Raw genomic sequence first — 8,768 nt, forward strand, 5'->3', positions numbered from 1 at the left:
GCCAAATACACACACACACACACACACACACACACACACACACACACAAAATAAATAAATAAATAAATAAATAAATAAATAAATAAATAAAATAGGCCAGCCTTGTGGAATTTTGTCTAGGACTCACAGCTGACCGCCTAAGCTGGCCGGAGCTGACAGTAGTTAGAAGCCTGGAGCAGGAGAGGGGTTGGCTTGTGCAGAGAGAAACGCAGTACAAGGGTCCGGGGAGCGGGCCCTGCTCAGATGTGGGGTCCACTCTGATTGGGAGTGACCAAGCCCCTAATCTACTGTCCCCAGGGAGGTTGAGAGCAGGGAGGGGACCCAGAAGGTCAGGAGACAGACAGATAGGTGGATGTGCCCAGAGACAGGGAAGATGATCTGAGATAGAGGCAGAACAGAGGAGCACTGGGCCCGGTGTGTTGGGCGGCACACACCTGTCAGCTATGTACGTGAGAGGCTGAGGCAGGAGGGTCTCAGTGATTTTGAGACCAGCTTGGGGTACATAGTGAGTTTAAGGCCAGCAAGACCTTGTCTTTAAAAAAAAAAAAAAAAAAAAAAAGAGGAGAGCACAGAACCCAACAGGAGGCAGAATCAGCGTGGAACATTCCACCCCCAGAGCCAGCCCCATTGGTGTCTCCTAGTCTCCCCATTCAGGCTCCAGCTCCCAGGGTCAGAGGAAGCTGGAGCCCGGATTGGAATGCCCTGGGTGTGGGGAGCAGGCGCCACCAAAGGTTCTGCCCCATCCGCCGCACAGCCTGCTGGGCAAGGCTGCGAGCCCTGCTCACCTCTGAGGCCTGGGCGAGCACAGCGTGGCCGGAGCCAGGGCAGCAGTCACGGTGCTGACGGCGGAGCAGACTGGCTCCCAATGGACGGTGGGGAAGGGGCTGTCGCTCGGGGGTTAGCGCAATCTCAGCTCTGCAGCTTCCGAGCTGCGCGACCTGGGGCAAGGCCTTTAACGTCTCTGAGCCTCTCTTCATCTGCACAACGAGGACAACCATAGAAAGGGAACCCACGTCATAGGATTGTCGTGGTCGTTGAGCGAGCAGCGCCCAGTCCCCAGAAAACACCCAGTACCCTCAGCTTTTATCTGACGCTCCCACAGAGGTTTGGCTGTCCTGTGACCACTCCACGCATGTGTGCGCATGGGCTGTGATGTGTGCAGGGTGTTTCTGGGCTGGACTGGGTTCCCCTCGCCTACAGAATGTCAGTTCTCAGCGCTCTGTCTACGAGGTGCGAAGCACTCCTTGCAAGCCGCCGGGGGTCTGGCTCTGGGGTTGGGGGATTGGTCCACGCATGCGCAGCGCACATCTGTACTAGGCGACTCCCAGGCAGCTCTGGCTGTGGGGCTGCGGGCTCCCAGCTCTAAGGGGCCTTGGGCAATACGTTGGCCCCTCTGGGCCTCAGGGTCTCCTGTAAAGTAGAAGTATTAGCTGACGCCCTCCACTTCCGAGCCATTGTGAAGATTAAATAAGACACTGCATAGAGCTGTTTCTAAAATAGATGTTATTCTAGGCCACAAATTCTGCTTAAATAAATATCAAAGAGCTGAAGTAATTCTCAGCATAATACTGGGCCATATTGGAGTGAAGCTTGAAATCAACAGCAAAGGAAGCCACGAAAACTACGCTGCTCAAACACGTGGCAATTAGCGAATGCATTAGTGATTATTCCGATGGATCACGGGAGAGATGAGAGAAGAAAATTTAAAGTTCCTAGAAGGAAAGAACAATGAAAGCACAACAGATCAAGACCAGTGGGATACAGACTGGGCGCGGTGGCGCGCACCTGTAATCCCGACTCTTGAAAGGCTGTAAACAGGCAGATCACTGAGTCTGATGTAGTAGTGAGACCCTGAACACCCTGTAGATCCTTCCCTAAAATATACATAAATAAATATATAAATAAATAAATAAATAAATAAAGCTAATCTGCTTAAGCATTTGTTAGGGCTGGGGAGATAGCTCAGAAGAATAAGCACCTGCCTGGCAAGCACAGGGTCCTGAGTTCAATCCCTGGTTCCACCAAAAAAAAATTTAAAAAAATAGACCTGTGGGACACAGTGGAAGCAGCTCTGAGAGAGAAGGTTAGGGTGGGATATGTATTTTAGTACAGGGTCTACAGGATCTCACTACACAAATCGGACTCGTAGTGATCCTCCTGTTTTCAGCCTCCCAAGCCCTGGGATTACAGGCTCGCGCCACCACGCCCAATCTCAATCACCATCTCAGTGCGCCCCGGGGGCAAGGCTGGCATCTCACACCTGGAATCAAACCCTAGCCCCTGCTTCTGCCTAAGCAAGTGCTTTAATCCGCTGAGCTATCTGGTCGGTCCTTAGGATAGAATAGAGAGGTCCCAATAAATAACCTGATGGTGCATCCGAAGGCCCTAGAATGGTAAGAGCAATCCAATTCTAAAATTAGCAGAAGGAAAAAGATCATAAAGATCAGAGTAGAGTGAAGTTGAGACTAAAAACTAATGCAAAGAATCAATAAATCAAAGCATTGTTGTTTGAAAGGAGGGGAAGGGGATCTCACAAAGGAAGACGGGGAGATGGGGAAGTAGAAAGGATCAAGTTGAGACACATATGGGTGCCAATTCCCCAGCATGAATGCATTTATTGAGTATCCCAAATATATGGCCAGATGTGGTGGCGCACAACTGTAATCCCAGCGATCAGGAGGCTGGGGCAGGAGGATCAGTGCAAGTTCAATACCAGCCTGGACTACAAAGTGAGTTCAAGGCCAGCCTGACCTGCAGAGCGAGACCCTCTTCCTAATAAATATACAAATACATAAATAAATATTTATTGGTATATATACTATTAATTATATATATATAAGGAAAATAAACAGATTTTTAAAAGAAAGAAAAGAAATGAGATACGTGTGCAAATAAACAAGGTGGGATGGAGGAGAGGACAGCTGCGACCTGTAGCTGTCACAGTGCCCACGGTCAGTTTGAGCCGTTTCCCCGCGGTCCTTCATGTGCGTGCGCCAGCCGGAACAGCGCAGTACTGCGAACAGCCGGTTCCCCAGCTGGGAGGGGGCGGGGCCCCGGCGCCGGTCCAGGGTCTCTGCGCTGCTGCGCGGGGCTCCGTGGGCTTCGGTGACTCGGGACTGACTCCACCTCCCTGTGGCTCTTCCCTCCTCTAAAATGCGGGCAACAACGGCACCCACCCCAGGGCATGGATCAGAGGCACTGAGAGTTCGCAGCTGAGCGCCTTACACATGCTTACTGTTCCTCCAGCGCAGGCTGCTCAGGCCCCACGCGGCTGCCGGCCAGCAGTTGTCCCCTCCCCTGGAAGGTCCTCCAGGGCCCTGAGCAGCTCCCCTAGCAGGAGTTCCTCGAAGGGTGCAGCCTGGGGCCACAACCTGGGAAGCTGCAAAGATAGCCTAAGGATGGACCAGCAAGAGGGAAGTCCTCCAGGAGCTGCTCCTCTGGGTGGGAAAGACCAAAGCTCTCCCTGCTCCATCCCGACCCCTCCCCCTCCCCCCCCCAAACCACAGTAGAGCCCTGTGGGTGCCCTGAAGAGGTGGAAAGCTCTCTGTTCTGCCTCACCCTTGTCCTGCCTGTGACCTCAGGAGGAGGAGAAGCAATGAGTGACAACGTGGTGTAGGCCATCAGCAAAAAGGGAACAGACTGCCCAAGTGTATGTGTGAGGAGTAGATCCGTGGATATGGATGTGAGTGCAAAAGTCTGTCCCGGTGGGAAGACACAGACGTGGATTCCTCTGAGAATGGAAACTGTCCAGCCCCCTTGTTTTACAGATGGGGAAACAGAGGCACAGCAATTCTCCATGAATGCTCACGGTCACAAGGTCACTGTAGCACTGACTGTACTCAGGTCAGTAATCCAGTCAGGCACCAAGGTGCATGCCTGTAAATCCAGTACTCTGGAAGCCAAGGAAGGAGGATTGCTGTAATTTTGAGGCCATTCTGGACTACACATTGAATTCAAGGCCAGGCTGGGCTAGCCTTGAAAAACAAACAAACAAACAAACAAACAGGGCTAGGGCGATAGCTCAGTGGTCTGAGCACCCAGGCAAGCAGTAGGGCCTGGGTTTGATCCCCAGTACTGCATGCTATGCCAGCCCTGGAACCTCAGGTACACTAAAAGCGAGTATGGTGGCGCACGCCTGTAATCCCAATGCTGGGGAGGCTGAGATAGGAGGATCCCTACGAGTCTGAGCTGCATAGTGAAACCCCATACCAAATAAATAAACAAGCAAATAAAAGATTTTTTGATTTTTTTTTTTTTTAAAGAAAACCAAACAGGGGCTGGGGAAATAGCTCAGTTGAATAAGTGCTTGCCTGGCAAGCTCAAGGGCCTGAGTTCAATCCCCAGCTCTGGAAAAAAAAAAAAAAATCCACAAGAAAACCAAACAAATAAAGCTACTCCAGGACTGGGGTTGAAGTGGGGGGGGGGGGAAAGGTGGGGGAAGGAGTCTGGAGACCCAGAGAAAAACTTCCTCTCCCTGCCAGGCCCCTCTACCATCCAGCTGTTCCTTCAGGGAGGAGGGAAAGGGGCTGCCAGAGCCCTAGGCAGTGAGGGGTGGGGCATGGGGGGCTCCACAAGGAGGGTCTGGGCGCCTCCCCCTCTCCTGTGGACGTGGACTCCCCAGCCCAGCCAGGACGCCTCATCTTTGGAGCGATGGCCTCTCCATCTCTCCTGCCAGACCCTCCCTGACTGTGGGGAGGGCCGTCCCGAAAGAGGCTTGGGCTTAGCTTCCTCCCCAGCCCCAGCCCCTGCCCGAGTGCAGCATCCTCTGCTCTGATTTTGAGGGACAGGGAAGGAGGTCCCTGGCCAGGGTGGGAAGCTGCAGCTGGAGCACACATTCCCAATGACTCAAAGGCCCAGAGTGCCTGGGCAGCCAGCGGCGCGGCAGGGAAAGCCCCTGCTCCTCAGGGCAGTGACAGCAGGACCTGGGGGGGCGGGAGGCCAACAGCTTGGGCTGGGAGCAGGATGCAGGGGGAGGACCCTAAGGGACCCAGGAGAGGACACTGGGCTGCTGTCTGTACCCAGCAGCCAGCACGATGCTGGGGTCTGAGGATAACCCCCAGTTGCCCCAGGAAGGCAGCATGGCTGCGATGACCTCCAGGAAGCCCCCAGATTCTGCGCTCCCTGCAATCTGCTTCATGGCTGGCTACTCCTGCCCTCTTGGGCCCACTCATTTATTGGACATCACATTTGGGGAGAGGAAACTGAAGCCCAAAATGGTCATCATGGCTGCCCACAGTGCTGTGGGTCCCAGCAGGGATCAGGGTTCAGGGGCCTGGGTCCTGCTCTCCCACCCCCAGCACTGCGTCTACGTGGCAGGCAGGCTAGGGGCCTGCGCGGGAGGGAGGCGCTGGGAATGAGGTCAGCGGGTTGGACGGGCCAGGCCCGCTGCAAAGGCATCTGGGCTATAGCGTCTGGAAGGTAGGGGCCTCCTGGCCTGTCACTCCAGCCGAGGCCCAGCCCAGCATGGCCTCCTGCCTGCCTCCTGCCCCTCCCTCCTTCCTCCCACAGCCCACACTCCCAACCCCGACCAGATGGTTTGCATCAAGCCTCTTCCATGTGGCAGCTCCTCCCTGCCCACCGGGCTCCCTTCCCCCTCTGGCCACATGGCTCTGTGAGAGGAGTTCCGGGGCATTATCCCCCATCAGGCTGGCTCTCTTCCCATCTGCAGGCCTGGCCTCTCAGCTCTGGCCCCTGCCACCTGAGCTGTCAATCTTAACTGTGTGATGTTGCTCACTCACCTTCTCTGGACCTTGTTGACATCTGTCCCATAATATCCCCACCTGGAAACTAGCTGCAGACTCCAGCAGAGGCAGCACACCACTTTGGGAGGGCCATCTGGTCTACCTCTTTACCTGCCCCCAGGTCTTGTCAACTCAGACCCACAAGTCCCACTGTCTTCTCTTCCCCACAGGGCCCCAGATCTTTACTTGGGTCCATCTCCCCACTTCTCCAAGTGACAAGGTTTTAACAAAAGAGTCACAACCTTGCCCCATTCAAGAGCCATCACTGGCTCCCTGTGGCCTCCAGACTGAGAATCTGGAGTCCCAGACCTCTAGACATAGACCCCAGCCTATTTGCCCAGGCCTCTGCCCCACTTTTCCAGAGTCTTGGTTGTCTGTGTCTCTCGCAGGCTGTGTCAGGCTTCTGGGCTCGCTGTGGCTATGGCTTTGGCCATGGCTTGCCCTGCCATTTGGATCCTGCATGGACCCTTCCTGTCTCCTGTCTCCTCCCTCATGGGCCCAGCTCCACAGCACCCGCTCTGCAAAGCCGTTCTCATCACCCATGGGTCTCTGGAGGCTTCCACTTTACTGAAGAAGACACAGAGCCACAGGCGGGCTTCTCTCTACCCATTTCACAGATTAGGGAAGTGAGGTTCAGAGAGACAAAGGAATCTTTGAAAAATCCCACAGCCAAGGATACATCAGCCAAAAGACATGTCCAGCTCCCAGTTCTTTGAGGGCAGGCCCCATGGGTTCCAGGGTCCCCAGGCTGGTCCCTGGAGACCTATAGGAACTGTCCTCTGAATTGCATCAGGTAGAGATGCACAAACTCTGGATGTTCTGCCCCAAATAAGATCCTCACCAGCCTCCTCCCTCCTCCAGAGCCGCCCCTGCCCCTCACTATTCCCCACCCAATCCGAGTCCACACCTGGGAGCTCTCTTCCCAGGGGCTCTGAGCCTGTCCCTTCCACCTGTTTCCACTCCTGTTAATTGGGTCCAAGGCCAATCCCCTGGGCTCCCCCAGGGGCACCCTGCTGCCTCCCGGCCTCCCACAGCACCTACTCCTTGCAGGCTCACCCAAGTGCAGAGCTGACTCCGAGCTTCCTGGGTCCGCAGCCGGAAGGGTACAGACTGAACACCCTGATTTGGCCTCTATGGCCACCAGCCTTCACTCTGTGCCCTGCAATCACACTGGCCGTGTCAGGATTCCTCCAGCGTCCAGAGCCTGCTGGGCTCCTCCTGCCCCAGTGCCTTTGCACATGCAGAGCCAGTCTTCCAGCTCACCTCCCCGCCACGCCCCAGATGGTCTTCCTCATCTCCATCAACCTGCGCCGGGTCCTCAGGACTAGGCTGGACCCACTTCGTAGCCTTTCGGTTGCAGCTTCATGCTTCTCCGTGGATTTCACTCGCGCCTGTGTCTTTCCCAGACACAAGCTTCATGAGAGCAGCCACGGGGTCTATGTTGCCCACCAAATGCCTGGCAAAGCACATGGCACCTTAGTATGCTTGAGTGACTCTATCAGCAAAACGGGGGTGGGGACAGTCCGTCTTATCCAGACTGGACTGCTTCTGCATCCAATGCAAACCATCCCGGGGCAAGCAAGCAGGGAGGCCCCCACTTCTGTGCCCCCCCAGGTCCTCTCCCCAGAAACTCTGGAATCCCAGGTGGGCCTGGAAGAAGCCGTAGAGATGGGGCAGAAGTCCTTGCTTTTATCTCCCTGCAGATTCTGGGAGTGATGTGAGCCCACTTCGGGGTCCCACCCCTTTCACCCCTCAGTGCAGCCACCTTTGCCTCCAGGGGTAGCAGAGCGCCGCCCCCCAGGACAGCCACAGCCTGTGGAAGCAGACACAGCACCGGAAGAGGAGAAAGGAGGAGGAGAAAAGAGGGCGTGGGTGGAGGGGTGGGACAATGCCCAGAGGCAGAGGGAAGGGCAGAGAGAAGGAAGAAAAGTCCATGAGAGGGAAAAGGTTGAGGGAGATAGGAAAAGCCAGAAAAGGGAAGGGCGGAGGCAGAAGAACAGAAAGTAGGAAGGGAGCAAGAACTGAGGAACTGAGTGAAAGCCAAACCCAAGCGGAGCAAACAAAACCTGATTGCACCAGTCATCCATGCCTGAAGCAGAGCTTCCTCTCCCTCTCACCCTGAGGAGTGGTGGACATGGCCGCAGGGCTCCTGGACCCTGCCTGGAACTGACCCTCATGTGTGGTGGCCACAGAGCAGCCCAAGGCCTGGGGTCCCCAAGCCCAACCATATCCTGCACTCAGTGCTTTCGCTCCTGTATCCCAAGTTGTCCCCCTCAGGCTGGGGGCTCCCGGAGAATGAGGCAGGATGTGGCCTAAAGATTCCCCCTCAGGAGGCTGGGCTGAGGGCCGGCTCTGGAAGAGGGGTGGGCACCAGGCCTGGCTGTGGACTTCCTCAGGCTCAGGCCACCTGGGGGAAAAGCGAGGCGGGGCAAAGAAACCTGGAAAAAAGAGCTCCGGAGAACAGGAAGGGGAGACAAAGCCACACGGAAGAGAAAGGGCGGAGGTAGAGACTGGGAGGAAAGACAGAAGCACACAAGAAGCAAAGAAAAATACACAGGACAGAGGAGACTCCCACTGCACCCCACTTCCCAGCTCTCCTACCCCAGCCTCAGCTCACTGCCTTCCGACTTCCTTGGCCCCCACACCACCAAAGCAACCGCCCTGCGGGTTCACACAGGTTCTGTCTGCAGCGCACACCTTCCCTGCCTTCTGGGACCCCAGTCCTTCTTCTCTTCGCCTCCTTCTCTGGCTGTTCTTGCCTTGTCCCTGGTGGGCTCCCTTCAGTCTCCATGCTGGCCCTCTCCTCCATGTCCTCTCCGCACCTGGGCTGTATCACCACCCTCCCGAGGGTCCCACAGTGGCTCATCCTGAGACACACACAAGTGAAACCTCATCACCATCTCCCTTCAGCAGCCCCCCAGAAGAGAGGGACGAGGGAGGGACGGAGGGATGGAGGGAGCACCCTCCACCAAAGGGCTTGGGCTGGAGGCTCAGGAGCATGGACACAGATGGGGCACTGTCCAGAGA

Source organism: Octodon degus, unplaced genomic scaffold (assembly GCF_000260255.1).
Source record: "Octodon degus isolate 3935 unplaced genomic scaffold, OctDeg1.0 scaffold00056, whole genome shotgun sequence".
Classification (NCBI taxonomy): Eukaryota; Metazoa; Chordata; class Mammalia; order Rodentia; family Octodontidae; genus Octodon; species Octodon degus.